The sequence below is a fragment of the Rhinopithecus bieti genome, unplaced genomic scaffold (assembly GCF_001698545.2).
Source record: "Rhinopithecus bieti isolate Rb0 unplaced genomic scaffold, ASM169854v2 scaffold_55165, whole genome shotgun sequence".
NCBI classification, from domain to species: domain Eukaryota; kingdom Metazoa; phylum Chordata; class Mammalia; order Primates; family Cercopithecidae; genus Rhinopithecus; species Rhinopithecus bieti.
In genome coordinates, this window is record NW_016821735.1 from 168,388 (window position 1) to 184,217 (window position 15,830).

Sequence of the window (15,830 nt, forward strand, 5' to 3'; positions counted from 1 at the left end):
TCCAGACAGGGGATGGCATTACCATGACTGACTGAGATGTTTTAGGCTAGTACCTGTGTTTAGAAGTTTAGACTTGTCTTTGAGGCAAAGTTTTTGAAGCAAAGACCACCTTGGTAGCATTTTGGAAGATGAATTTGAAGGATTCAAGATCCTGGGGAGGCCAGTTAGAAAGCTGTTGTATGATCCAGATGAGAGACAAGAGACCTTTTTGGAGATAGAATCAAGAGAATTTGGTAGATTGATTAGATTTTGGGGTGAAAGAAAAAGATTTGGAGATGACTCCCACATGCCTGGAATGAGCAACTAGATGGATTATGGCACAGTGTATTCATGAATTGGCTTAATCAAAAAGAAACATAAAGTTGTCTGTAACTGGGAAGAAATTGAGGTAGCTTCTAGAGCTGAAGGAAGAGATGTAGGAACCAAGGTCCCAAGACTTGTAGGGAGTTATTTGTCTCTCATCTTTGCTTATATCTGCTTGATGTTTTCTGTATACCAGCAAAGATGACCACCAATAACTTTAAATATGTATCCCCAATCATTGCAGTGGGAAGATAACTTTTCTTACCCATAAGCTTGCTTGAGTTGTAGGTTCATTCTGGACCAATCCCTGTATCCGGGGAGATGAGAGATTATGGTGGCCAAGCCAGGATCAAATACTCAATTATGTGGTCAGAAGAAAGGAGGTGGGGCAGAATGTACTGGGCAGCCCAAGATAATACCTATAATGCTTCACTTTAGATGCTGTTGACCAAGAGAGAAGGCAATGGGGGAAGAACATTAAGTGGCTTTCAATCTAATTCTAATTTGAATGTGTGGGATTCACAGCATCGAACTCCCCAGCAGACTCCAAGTGCCATAATATTTTATTGAAATCAACATGCTGGTGAGACAAGGAGCCTGACAGACAGCAGATGGCTCCCACACAGAAAGGCTAATCAATTCAGACAAACAACAGTCATCATAAAAGAGTGGAACGTACACAGCATGCACACTCATCTGAGCAGCTCAGAGACAAAGCCTCTTGCTTGGCCTAACCAGGAAAGAGAAACAGCCTCTATGAGACAATGCTGTGGGAACATCTGGGCATCCTAGACCCTCTCTGGCTGACCTAACCTTCCACCACTCACCCACACAGATCTGTGCACCACTCGCACAGGCTACATTAGACTCCTTGAGCTTTCCCACCTCTGCACCTCTGCTCGCTTCCTCCCCTCTTCCTGGGCTAACCTATCCCCTCCCTTCTTTTGGACCCAATCCCCAAGGTCCAGCTCAAGTGCCCCCTCTTCCTAAAGACTTGGAGTGTTGTTAATGCTCCATGGATGTGTTTGTGACTGATATAGTTTGAATGTGTGTCCCTGCCCAAATCTCATGCTGAAATGCAATCCCCAGTATTGGAGGTGGGGCCTGGTGGGAGGTGATTGGATCATGGCGGAGGTTTCTTATGAATGGTTTAGCACCATACTCTTGGTGCTATCCTCATGATGGTAACTGCTCATAAGATCTGGTCATTTAAAAGTGTGTAGACCTCCTGCCTCACTCTCCTGCTCCTGCTTTTGCCATGTGATGTGCCTGCTTGCCCTTTGCCTTCTTCCATGATTGTAAGTTTCTTGAGGCCTCCTCAGAAGCTGAGCAGATGCCAGCACCATGCTTTCTGGTCAGCCTGCAGAACTGTAATCTAATTAAACCTCTTTTCTTTATAAATTACCCAGCCTCAGGTATTTATTTATAGCAACGTGAGAATGGACTAAAAAAGTACCTAATCATCTGAATTAGATATACTACGTTGCAGATTTCTTGAGAACGGGTGGCATGCTTTATACATCCTTGCATATCCAGGAGCATTTGGCTCAGGACCTTGAACTAAGTTCTTGATACAGTTTCATTAATTCACTTCCAATCTTGGGGTGGGAGAGTTACATTTCTTAAGAAATGGAAAAAGTATTTACAATATATAGTAAAGGATTAATAATGTTAATATATTAAAATAAGCCTTTACAAATCAATAATAAAGGACAAGAAATCCAACTGGGAAGTAGGCCAAGAAAATTAACATGAAATTCGCAGAACAACCCATACTTACCAAAAAGATCAACGTTAGTAGTTATCAAAGAGACGCAAATTAAAACAATTTTATTAAACTGTTGCTTATCAAATTGGGTAAGATTGAAAGATAGATTCTGTAGTGTTGGTAAGACAGTGGTGAAACAGCTACTCATATGATACAAGGTGGGACTGCACATGGGTACAACTTTCCTGAAGATAAATTTGGCAATTTTTATTAAAAGTCTTTAAAATGTTCAAACTTTTAAAATCTGTAATTCTGTTTCTAGGCTTTTATCCTAAGAATGTTATCAAAGCTTCACACATAGATTACATATGGGGATGCATATCTTAGTATGGTGGTGAATTAACCGGCTAATTCTCACTTATTCAGTGTCTAAAGGCAGCCCATAAAGAGAAGTGAGATTTATACAGCTCCTTCTACTTGCCTGACTTACAGGTTGATAATTGATTTGATGCCTGCTGGAATGTGGTAAGCAGCTTTCTTTCCATTGGTAGGGGATGTTCTACCCTACCTGATGGACCTCCACCTGTGATCTTTTATTTTAATCTAAGCTTCTGTTATGAAGACCTCTATTTCCCATACCATGCTGCAACTTCTATCATTATTCTGCTCACCTCTCAGATCCTGAATGTCTTTGGAGAGCCTGATACACTATACAAGAGACTGAACCAGCAGGTGAGGTACACACTGGAAGGAGGAACCATATTTTATTACTCCTCAGTTTATTTAAGCACTATCAACCCATCCATCCATCCATCCATCCATCCATCCATCCATCCATCCATCCAAATTTCCATCCATCCAAATGTCCATCCATCCATGCAAATGTCCATCCATCCATCCATCCATCCATCCATCCATCCATCCATCCATCCATTCATCCATCCATCCATCCAAACATCTCTCCCTCTTTCCCACCCAGTAGTGATTGAGCACATGCTGTATGCCAGAGACCGTGCTGAGTGTTGGGTGCTAGATTTGCACAAGCAATAGGCATGTTCCCTACCACAAAATTACTCACAATTCAGGGGCATGATGGACTAGTAAAGAGGTAGTTAACTGTTTCTTCTAGAGGTCAACACACACAAAGAATCCGGAGCATGGGGTAGGGAGGGGTTATATTCCCCTCAGATGGTAGATTCTGGAGGTAGAACCTGAGAAGGGTTTTCAGAGTTAACTGTGGGTTAACATAGGAATAAGGGGAAATGGGCGTAAGGTATTTGACTGAAAGAGAGAGAGGGGAAGAAGGAGAGGGAGGGAGGGAGGGAGGATGAGAGAGAGAGAGAGAAAGAAGAGAAAAGAAGAGAAGAAAAGAGAGAGATGTTTAAAGGCCCAAGTATGAGAGGAAGCATGAAGCATTAGAGGACACATGACTGTGGAGTTTGAGGTTTCAAGGGAAAAATAAGAACCTGGAAGGGCAGAGTGGGGCAGGGCATGAAGGTCTTGCTGGTCATTCCTAGGAGTCCAAGCTGTATCTGAGAGGCAAGGTCGGGGGCATTGAAAGGTTTAAGGGAGAGAAGATTTAGGTATTTTTGAAAAATCAGAGTAGGATCAGGGAGATGGATGGATTGGAAGCTTAAGGCCAGTTGGGACATGACTGCAGTGATACAGATGAGAAGTTATAATTATCCCAAGAAGGAGCTGGACTAAGATATGGGGGCAAAGGAGAGGGAATACAGTCAAGAGATATTACCAAGGCCAAGTCGTCAGGACCCAGGGACTGGTCAGGAGTGTGTGGGGTGGGGAGAGTAAAGCAGTCATTGCAGGGATGAGGAGCAAGGAGGCATCAGCCCCAAGGAGGCTTCATCAGAAACTCGTAGGTTCTTGGCATGAGCTAGCCAGTCTAGATCTAGATGTTCTGGGGGAAGGCAGAGAAAATGATTTCCACTCTTGCCCCATTTCCTGTGGAAGCCCACCTCAGCGTTCAGCTCTCCTCTGTTTCTTTTTCTCTTCTAGTCTGTCTCCTGGAGCTCCTCGGAAGTAGCTTCAGCTCATGGCTCAAACATGGCTCTGTGGCCAAGGCCTAGCATCCCCACAATTTCCTGGACCACAAATGGCTTTCCTGACAGCAAGTTCTGCAGCGTGGTCTCAGGAATGGGCAACTGCGGACACTTGACCCAGCTGAGAAGCTTCCTGAGTGGAGTTTGTACTTCATTTAACAAAATATTGCTGAGGGAGGGCCTGCTTTGTGCTCTGTATAGAGCAAGGTGCTATGCAAAAACAATCTCTTAAGATACTGATTGCATTTTTTATTCTGCTTTCAAGATCCAGCTTACATGGCACCTATCCTACAAAATCTTTCTTAAGACTCCTCATCCCCCTGCAACCCTGGGTTCCCATGGTTTAACCCTCTATCCCATTCCATTTCACCTCAAATTATCAGTATTTCTTCATACATATATTCCTTCTGCTAGGCTGGAGATTCCTTGGGGGAAAGGGACAAATACAGTCCACTTTCCCCCTTCAGCATATCCCATCTTTGCTCTTCCTCATCTCTCAGCATTTGAAAGTGTTTCATATAGTTAGTACTCACCACCAGGACTTCTAACTTCTTTGGTGGAGCAATGCTGTTGCTTATTTCTTCACCACGAATGTTTGCTAACATTCTTGAGGGGCAGACACAGAAAACTCTCCCAGGTTTAAAAAGCTGGTAACTGTGGCCTGAAGCTCTTAACACTCTCCTTAGTTACCTGATTTCCTCCAGTGGGTCTGGCCTACTCCAGGGAAGGCATTTTGCCCTGAAAATGTGATGCTTTCAAGACTCCATAGAAAGCAAAACACTCAGCTTTCCGCTTGGGAAAGGGGCTTGTGCCTTTAAGACCTGCCTTGGGAAATCAGCCTGAGCAACATAATTGCTATGAAATTACCCCAGATCACACCCACACATTCATTATGAGATTCCTTATTGACACCTTGACAATTTGTTTCAGAAGACATTATTGCATATTCCTCCCTCTGGAATAGATACAGACGCATATAGACTTACGAGCCCACACATAATGTATATGCATATCAGTGTGTTTTTATTATATAATTATACAAGGCGATCAATCAGTTTTCATTTGGAACTCTTTGCATTTATAGTTCAGGAAGTTATTTAAAATCAAGAGGTGGAGAAGAGAGCCTCCTAGAAGAACCAAAGATGGAGAGTAGAATTGAGTAAGACAGTGGGCATGTCTTTGCTATTTGAGAACAGCACCTACCCCCACACCACACACATTCTTTCCTTCTTCACAATGCCAGGTTTTTTGCTACCAGTGGGAATTCAGTCCTGGAAAGCACTCACAAGAGGAGGGTGCCAGTGGAACAACTCCTTGGGGAACCTCTTCAGGGACATAGCAGTGCCATCTTTGGCCTCTCCAGGCCATTCCCTTGCGTCTGGGATAACCTCATGGCCACACTGATATGCATACAATGGCAAAGGGACAGCTGGGTGCCAGTCAGTTTCATACATCTCCCCAGGTCCCTGAAGATCAAGCATAGTATCTGAGAGCAGAACTTCCCAACCTTTTAAAGTCATGATACACATGAAAATGAGAATATTCATATCGCACACTATAGTAAACTGCAGAGGACTTGGGGCATATATACAGGGCTTGGGAAAAAAGTCATTCCATTTTCTTTATATTATACAAAAGGAAAAGTAAAATACAGTATATTAGGAAAGACATTGTATATTAGTATAAAACATTTTTCTAGTTCTAATGAGAAACTTGAGTTTGCTTCCTTCCATGAATATAACTGTTTCATATCAGGGTTTATGCTCAAAATGGTTATACACAGTGCCTGATGACGACTTTTAAAATGATGATCTCTACAAATTCTTGGTAGTCACCCTTGATAAGAAACTTTGCACAAGTGGGTGATAAAAAATTTAAAGCAATTTTTATAACCATTAAAGATTCATAACAGTTGAAATTATATTTAAAGAATTTAACAGCTCTTCCTTTTATTTCATTGACAAATGTAGTGTTGAAAGTTTTTGTGATGATGCAGATGGGTTTCAAATCCAATAGAACTTATTCACGTCAAGCAATCAGAAGAATGATTGCTCTCTCATTTGCAGAACTTGGTGGATGTGTTGCTGGAACGTTCACTCTGCAGCTGGCTTGGATGATACTTGAAGGGTACAACCACTGCAAGCAGATAAAAGTATATAGCATATATGAAGCTCAATCCAGAGCCATTTCCACTATGCCCACCGTTAAACCGCACCTGTGTCTCTGCCACTTTTCTCCTCTGATAGGTGCACTTGGAGCTGCACACAGTACCCTTGACACATGAACATCTCCAACAGTTCATCAGACTTCCTGTCCCTATCATGGTGACAAGTGGGGCTTGCAGCTGTCTGCTGGAGTAGGTGTCTGGAGGTAGAGTATCTCCTTGGTTATTCTTATTGCAACTCTGCAGAGCAGCATGGGTCAGGCACTACTAGTCATGCACACTGTCCCTGGGGACCACAGTATATGCCATGAGACCCTTCTTACCTTGGGTGGCCTTCTGAGGATCCACCGATAGGATTACTTGTGGCTACAGGAGACCATTCCTAGGTACTCTGTCTGCCCTCAATGTCCTGGAGCTGAGAGGGTCAGATTTTACATGACTGTAATTCATTTGTGGCATGCCGGCTGGGAAGCACATGTTAGACAAGTCCCTTCTCCTCTCTGAGCTGCATTTTCTCATCTGTGACTTCACTGGTTGCTTCCAGTGAGAAATACAGTCATGAAATAGAAAATCATATATTGTTGAATATAACTAGGCAAACAAATGAGTAATTTAAGTAAGTGTTCTTGGCCCTTGTCTGGAGGTTGCTAGGCAGGGAGGGATCCATAGAGTTGTGTTAAAAGGGGCAAAGGCAAGACCATCGTATCTCTAGGCTCCTTCCTAGGGTGCACGAGCTTTGTGGTGGGTGTTCTGGTAAACCTGTTAGGAATACCAGCCCAGCAAGCATAGGATAGTGTCCTGGAGCTGGTAAGAACAGGCTAAATTGTTTCAAAAAGTAGCTGAATAGATTCTGGAAACCATAGAAAGAGGACCAAGTGGGATAAAGTTGGAAAAGAGCCAGGGGCAGCGAAGAGGTTGGCAAAGAGCTGCACATCACCATAGCTCATGTTTATTGACTACTGTTAGGTGCCAGGTAATGTGATCATGTATTTATATATATTGTTAATAACTAATTAATTCTTACAAATCCTGATAGAGTACTGTTTTCACTTAACAGATTTGAACACTGAAGCTTAGAGATGTTGTTTAAATTGTCCAAAGCCACAGGGCTGTTAAGGGGCAAAGCCAGGACTGCAGGCCAGTATGAAAGTAGTGCCTGTAATTGGATATATACTCATTTTTTGGAGGCCCTGTTTTATTCTGTGTGCTGCGTTCTTTGAGGATATTTAAGAGGAGAAGATGTTGCTTTCACTTTTTAAAACTTTCCAACTATTCAAAGATCTAACACCTAAAGAGATCCCATGAATCATTTACAGTGGCCAGGACCTACTGCCTCTTCCTTTATAGGGTCTCTCTCTGTCTCTTCATTTCTGGCCCCCTTTTCACTGCTGTACTGCTTGTAAAAGCTCAAACTCAGGCAGACATTCAAAGTCACTGTAATCTAGCTTCAACTGAATCCTGAAAGAGTAGCTGACATGCAGTATGTGTTCAACTGATGTTAACTGAGTGAATGAATGGATGGATAAATCATGCCTTGGTCTCTTTCTTCCTTTCCCCCACTCTACACGGCCCTGTCTCTCACCAACTCTGTCAGCTTGCTGTGCCCTTAAACACCCTGTGCATTCTATGCCCAGGCCTTTGCTCCTTCTAGGAGTGTGTCCCCAACTTCTATCCTCATCATTAAGTCCTACCTGGCCTGCAAGGCCCAGCTCACCTTCTCTGCCAAGTTCTATCTGACTAATATGTCTTCAAAAGACCTGCCTCCTTTGAACTTCTAGAGTCTGGGCCCTCAGGCAGCACTGACATCAGTGATTTGTGATACATTTTTGAACCTAATATGCTCTTATCCAGGCTGAAGAGTGAGCACCCAAGTGCAGCTAGTGCCTCAGGGGCCCTGTCTCACAGGACTCTGGAAGAGACTTATCTCTTGCTTAGTCCTGCATAGTGCCTTGCATTTAGTAGGTGCTCAATTCATATCATCAGAGTGATTGATAGGAAGCAACTTGTACACATTAAACATATATAATTGATATGGTTTGGCTGTATGTCCCCACCCAAATCTCATCTTGAATTGTACTCCCATAATTCCCACATGTGGAGGGACCTGGTGGAAGACAATCAAATCATGGGGGGCAGTTTCCCCATACTGTTTTCATAATAGTGAATAAGTCTCACGAGATCTGATGGTTTGATAAGGGGAAACCTGTTTCACTTGACTCTCATTCTCTCTCTTGCCTGCTGTGATATAAGATGTGCCTTTCAGCTTCCACCATGATTGTGTGGCCTCCCCAACCATGTGGAACTGTGAGTCCATTAAACCTTTTTCTTTTGTAAATTAGGTCTCAGGTATGTCTTTATCAGCAGCATGAAAATGAACTAATACAGTAAAGTGGTACCAGTAGAGTGGGGTGCTGCTGAAAAGGTACCCAAAAATGTGGAAGCAACTTTGGAGCTGGGAAACAGTCAAAGGTTGGCACAGTTTGGAGGGCTCAGAAGAAGATAGAAAAATGTGGGAAAGTTTGGAACTCCCTAGAGACTTGTTGAATGGCTTTGACCAAAATGCTGATAGTGATGTGCACAATGAAATCCAGGCTGACGTGGTCTCAGATGGAGATGAGGAACTTGTTGGAAACTGGAGCAAAGGTGACTCTTGTTATGTTTTAGCCAAGAGACTGGTGGCATTTTGCCCCTGACCTAGAGTTTTGTGGAACTTTGAACTTGAAAGAGATGATTTAGGGTATCTGGTGGAAGAAATTTCTAAGCAGCAAAACATTCAAAATGTGAGTTGGGTGCTGTTAAAGGCATTCAGCTTTAAAAGGGAAGCAGAGCATAAAAGCTTTGAAAAATTGCAGCCTGATAATGCAATAGAAAAGAAAATCCCATATTCTGAGGAGAAATCCAAGCCAGCCACAGATATTTGCATAAGTAACATATGCTGGAATGTTAATCCCCAAGACAATGGGGAAAATATCTCCAGGGCATGTCAGAGGTCTTCATGGCAGCCACTCCCGTCACAGGCCTGATGGTTTAGGAGGAAAAAGTGGTTTCATGGGCCAGGCCCAGGGTCACTGTGCTGTGTGCAGCCTAGTGACTTGGTGCCCTGTGTCCCAGATGCTCCAGCTGTGGCTGAAAGGGGCCAATGTAGAGCTCGGGCTATGGCTTCAGAGGGTGCAAGCCCTAAGCCTTGGCAGCTTCCATGTGGTGTTGAGCCTACAAGTGCTCAGAAGTCAAGAACTGGGGTTTGGGAACCTCTACCTAGGTTTCAGAAGATGTATGAAAATGCCTGGGTGCCCAGGCAGAAGTTTGCTGCAGGAGTGGGGCTCTCATGGAGAACCTCTGCTAGGGCAGTGTGGAAGAGAAATGTGGGGTCAGAGCCCCCACACAGAGTCCCTACTGGGGCAAAACCTAGTGGAGCTGTGAGAAGAGGGCCACCCTCCTCCAGACCCCAGAATGGTAGATTCACTGATAGCTTCCACCATGTGCCTGGAAAAGCTGCAGACACTCAACACAAGCCCATGAAAGCATCCAGGAGGGAGGCTGTACCTTGCAGACCCACAGGGGTGGAGCTACCCAAGACCATGAGAACTCATGTCTTGCATTAGCGTGACCTGGATGCAAGACATGGAGTCAGAGGAGATAATTTTGGAGCTTTAGGATTTGACTGCCCTATTGGATTTTGGACTTGCATGGGGCCTGAGCCCCTTTGTTTTGCCCAAATTCCCCCATTTGGAATGGCTCTATTTACCCCATGTCTGTACTCTCATTGTATTTAGGAAGTAACTAACTTGCTTTTGATTTTACAGGCTTATAGGTGGATGGCATTTGCTTTGTCTCAGATAAAGACTTTGGACTGTGGACTTTTGAGTTAATGCTGAAATAAGTTAAGACTTTGGGGGACTGTTGGGAAGGCATGATTGGTTTTGAAATGTGAGGACATGAGATTTGGCAGGGGCCGGGGTGGAATTATATGGTTTGACTCTATGTCTCCACCCAAATCTCATCTTGAATTGTATTCCCGTAATTCCCATGTGTGATGAGAGGGACCTGGTGGGAGATAATTGAGTGATGGGGACAGTTTCTCTCATACTCTTCTTGTGGTAGTGAATAAGTCTCACGAGATCTGATGATTTGATAAGGGGAAATCCGTTTCGCCTGACTGTCATTCTTTCTCTTGCTTGCTGTGATGTAAGACATGCCTTTCACCTTCCACAATGATTGTGAGGCCTCCCCAGCCACATGGAACTGTGAGTGGAATTAAACCTCTTTCTTTTGTAAATTACCGAGTCTCAGGTATGTCTTTATCAGCAGCATGAAAAAAAACTAATACAATAATGATCCTGTTTAATATATTCTATCAAAAATAATAATATTTACCACCCACGTTTTGTGCAAGATTCTGGGAATACCAACAACTTCTCAGAGCAAAGAATGTCTGAATTGTGACTGGCAAAATGTACTAATGTTTCTCTTCTCCCCTCATTAATGGAATATCAAACAAATGCTCAATTAAATATAACATTACAGGCTCACTGGCATTTTTAAAAAAACTTTTTTTACCAGCTAGTTCATCATTTTCGCTTTTCCAAGAGAGGCATTTCTGCTAAAAGGGAGGGCTATAAAAATGCAGGCTATTTTTGCACTAAATGAGCCCTCCCCACTCTGACTGTCCCTGGAGAAGACTTCACCAACTAGGAAGTGGGTGCAACTGCAGAACCAGGAAGGAGACGGTCAACAGCCACCTTATGGACCTTCTAGGAGTTGAACTTGGAGTTCAGAGTCCTAGGTTGCTTGAGTGCCTATTTTGTTTTTTTCTTAATTTAAGTTTGTGATTGACTTACGTGCACTGGCACTTTTAAGAGATTAGAATAAAACAGTGAGAATTCAGAACAAATGTAAATGGCCTCAAAGAAAAGTGGGGGGAATGACAATAATCTTTTTTAATGGCTGTAAAATGTAGGAAGGATAGATCATGAGCTCTCTGCATGGGGCCCTTGTCTGATCTCAATCCAGTATTGTAATTTAGACATGACTTTTTATTTAATTTCTGACTGAGAAAGGGAAATTAGAAAACAGCATTATCTCAGCTGCTTCGTTATAATGAACAATATTTCACAGTGCCAGCCCTGAAGTTACCTTCCAAACTTCTTTTATGAGGCCGATGTTGACTCCAGCTCTAGGAGAGCTTGAATTTCCCCACACACTTGAGGAGCAGTTGTTGCTTGAGGAACAGAAATGTAAGTATGGTTTTTAATTAGAAGCTGGTTTAAGGCTTAGGCAGCCCACAGGTTTGCAGGTAGGGGAAGGGAACAGAGATCATAAAATGAGGCACTGGAAGATACTAAAACCTGGACTAGGCTGTGCGGGACTTCCTTCCATGTAAGTAACAGTACGCTTCTAATCTCCCAACCCATTTATTTGTTTAATTTTTAAATCGGGGGGATTTATCCCATCTGTAATTAACCCTTGCATCTGGCCAGAGCAGAACTGCCTTCTGTCCCTTCTCTTCCCTACTCCCAGCCACTAAATACATAATGGTCTGATAAATATTTAAGCAGTGATGAGGGAGATAATGCAAGTAATCCATTAGAGCCGCCTGCCTGTGTTGGCACCGGAGAAAATGGGGGTGCTAAAGTGGATGGAGTAAGTGCTGAAATCCCAGGCTGAGCGGCAGGCTCCCTGACCGCAGAGGGCCCTGAGCACCGAGCCCGGCTGTAGATAGACCAGACATTTCAGGCCGAGGGAGCCCTTCCTCCCACTTGGCCTCCCTGAGCACATGCCCCTGCTCCTACAGTCTGCGTCCCTGCTGAGCCGGATGGGGTTGGGCCTGTATTCTGGAGTGGGGGATAACATGGGAATGGAGGTGGCATGAAGGAGGTATCACTGAGGTATCTGGCACTGAGGGATCAGTGAGGTAGATTGGGATGCCTACACTGCTGTTGCTGTGGGGCCTCCAGGACAGCCCACTGCTAACCTCTAGAGCCAGGGCATCGGCAAGCCCCAGTTTGCACAGGACAGTTCCCTGTTATACCATTTGCCCAGCATAGTGGTGGACAGTGCCCCCTTTCACTTTCACATATTCCAATTTGGATGACAAATTGTATGGTCACCCCACCTATAATATGGGTCACCCCACCTATAATTTTACGGTCACCTCACCTTTCTAATAAGATGCATTAGAATGATGGAGGGAGAAAGTGGTGAGGGGATGATAGCAGCACACTCCTCATAGCATATACCCCAAATGCAGCCATATATAGGGGTTCAAAATCCTACGCTTAACCCCAGGAGCCCTTCACCACACACACACGCACACTTCCAACTCCAATCTCCTCTTGCATTTCACCTGTATCTCCCTCTTGGTCATTGCGATCTCTCCTGATTCTAATGTTGGTAAACGCACCTTATCACCCTCAGTCCCTTCAGGGTATAATCTGCATCTGATCCGTCGCAGCATCCGCTATAGCTCCCAGCTCAGTGTTGACTATGTTTGTGGAGTGAATGAATCAATTGTGGTTATCTGTGATTATGTTAAATCTCTCCTATTATCTCAGAAGGTCTTTGACTGCAGCAAATATTTTTTGATTCATCTTTACCCAGGGTATTATTCATATATCCAAATACATATCCAAATAAAACTTCCCTTTCAGTGAATGCACCCATCCCAAAATAATTGTATATGCACGTCATGCATACTCTCCTTCAATGCCTCCTCTCCAGCCTCAGAAAATAGAAATATCAAGTTCCCCATTTTTTTATGATTTAATCTTTACTAGTTTTTTCTTAAGTTTCGCCTCTTTGGAATAAGTAGACAGTAAAAAATTCAAGATGGTCCCTATTATTCATTCAATTGATCCCTTCTATTCCTTCCCTCCATTTCATTCATCTATTTCATTTACTTCTTCACTCATTCAGCAGTCATTCATTCGATATTCATTGAATGCTACATGCCGGGCTAAACCAGTTCCTGGTGTGACTTCAGACAAGTCCTTCTGATGCCTCAGTTTCCCCATGAGCAGAATGAATTAAATATTACGTTGCTGGCTTTAGAAACATCATCCGGGGTGTTCCTCTAGATCTGACATAAATCCATGGGTCTGCCTCCTTTAAGCTCCCCGGGGGCAAATCCAGAGAGTGAGCAGGGAAAGGGTCTCCAGGGGCTTCACACCCTCAAGTCTATTCGTGCATTGACTTTCCCTCCTGCCCCAACCCTGGGTCAGCTCGTGCTTAATGCCGGTGACTCTGCTCCTCTGGGGAGCTGCCTTGGGCCCAGCCCAGCTGCCCCATCCCTCCAGGGTTATGGGCTTCTATGGCCTTGACGTCAGTCCCCACCACTGCTGTGCCCTTGGGGCTTTTACTTTAGTGCTAGATGCCAGCAGCACCCTTGCAGTCTCTACCACCTCCCCTTCTCAGAAGTGAACTTGCCTGGACACACAGGTCTTCATGTTCTGTCAGCAATTCTTAGGGTTACCTATCTGCTCACTGACAGTCACATTATCCTTATTCACACACACACACACACACACACACACACACACACAGGCAGATGCATATGAACCTGTGTTTGCAACACGCATGCACTGATACATACATAAGGCTTGCAACTGTTGCCCATAAAATCAATACATGCTTGTGCAACCATAAACTTCATGTGTGCACACATTTTGTACACATATAGGCAGACACATACACAACATACACATGAGCATACACACCCTAAAATCATGGAAAACATGAGATAGACACCAGTCTTTAGACATCTGCAGGACTCCCACGTGTAAGGCACTTTGCTATATGCTGTGTGGGACGCAAGGAGTGAGGATGTACACTTGTGCATGCGTATGCACACCCTGAACTTATACACCACCTTTCCTCACTCTCTTTAACACCCCTTCCTTTATTACTGGCTTTGCAGGTGGCTGCTTACAGCAATTTGCTTTTGTTGCATGTATTTAGAGATGAGCCTGGACTTTTGCTCTAAAATAAAACTTCAATTCTAATCCAGAGCCCTCTTGTCTAAGATCTAAACGTTGCGGGACTGTGTGTTGGTGGTGAATGCCCAGGTCCTTGGCATGACCACTTAGCTGAACACTGACCTCGGACATCAGAGGAGGCCACAGGTAAAGAAGTACTTTCAGTCCCTGGAGAGACAAGCATACCCGCAACTACAGCAACAAGACAGTGCACAGCTCTGCAGTCAGATCGAGTCAAATGGTAATGATTAGTTAGGTGACCTTGGGCAAGCTCATATCAAACTTGCTAAGCCTCAGTTTCCTCATCTATGAAATGAGTCAATGATGGCCCTTCTTCATAGTGTTGTTGTGAGGACTGAAAGAGGATAAGCTAAGTGTTAGCAGAGGGCCTGTCACAGTGTAAGTACCTAATAGAACTATCAGCTATTATTATCAGATGGAATATACACACAAAATATGCTGTCTGCATAGAAGGTAGAAGGGAGCAAGTGAACTCCTTACAGGGCTGGGAGAAGCTGGAGCATTCTCGAGTTGCTTCAGCTTGATCTTGGCCTCTCTCTCACCGCTTCCCTTACCTGTACTAGCCACAGGCCACTGGCTTCTGAAAGGACAACCCTTTTGGCTGAGTTATAAGGTCTTCACTGTGAAACTTCTTCATAAGTCTTTGGTGGTGTTTTCTTGGGCTGGGAGAGGGCTCTCCTCAGTGGAGAGGGATGTCATAGCTGGAGACCATTGTGACTTATAGAACCTTCTCCGAAGGCCTCCTTCCCTACGGAGATAAACAGTGGAGTTGTTGGTGCTGCGAAGGCCACATGCATTAGGACAGGTGTGCAGGCCTATTTTTCCATCATTTGTCCACTTGGAGAACTGTAATTTACCTCGGTTTCCCCATCTCTGCAAGAATGTGGAATAAAATGCCGAGGGAGGTTTATACTTGTAATATTGGAAAATATGTATTTGGCCTGCCACATCATTTCCTGGCAGACAACTCCTAAAATCCTTAGAATCTCCAAAGTGATTCTTTGTATGCTAATAAGTTGACTAGTGGCTGGCGGTCTCCAACTAGTTTTAGGATGGGAGTTGGCCAGTGGAAAGACCAAAGCAGGATTAGAGGATTGGTACTTTCAGCTCCATCCCATAACCTCAGGGGAGGGGTGAGGGTCTGAAAGTTAAGTTGATTACCAATGGCCAATGACTTAATCAAGCCTGTATAATGAAGCCTTCATAAAACCTCCAAAGGACAGGATTTGGAGAATTTCTGGGATAGCCGAACACGCAGAGGTTCCCAGATGGTGGCACACCCACCCAAGGAGGGCATGGAAGCTCTTCGACCCTCCCCTGATACCTCGCCCTATGCAGCCCATCATCTGTATCCTTTGTGATGTCCTTTATAATGAACCAGCAAATGTAAGTGTTTCTCTGAGTTCTGTGAGCCTCTTTAGCAAATTAATCACACCCAGACAGGGGATCATGGAAGCCACAACTTGAAGCCAATTGGTCAGAAAGTTGGGAGGCCCGGGCTTGAGACTGGTGTCTGAAATAGGGGCAATCTTTGGGACCAAACCTGTTACAGTAGGTAACTAGTCAGGTATGAGCAGGGCGGGAGAGGGCTCTCCTGCCAACACACA

The 15,830-nt window shown here is 44.2% G+C and overlaps 1 long non-coding RNA gene across 1 annotated transcript in view; it reads right to left on the bottom strand.

The window, feature by feature from the left end:
* Nucleotides 1–14,945, bottom strand: part of LOC108520977 (uncharacterized) — a 28,438-nt gene extending 13,493 nt beyond the window's left edge. Inside the window, exon 1 of the long non-coding RNA XR_001883080.1 lies at nucleotides 14,778–14,945. This is a non-coding gene — a long non-coding RNA (uncharacterized LOC108520977). The remainder of the gene's footprint in view (nucleotides 1–14,777) is intronic.
* Between the last annotated feature and the right edge of the window lie 885 nt (nucleotides 14,946–15,830).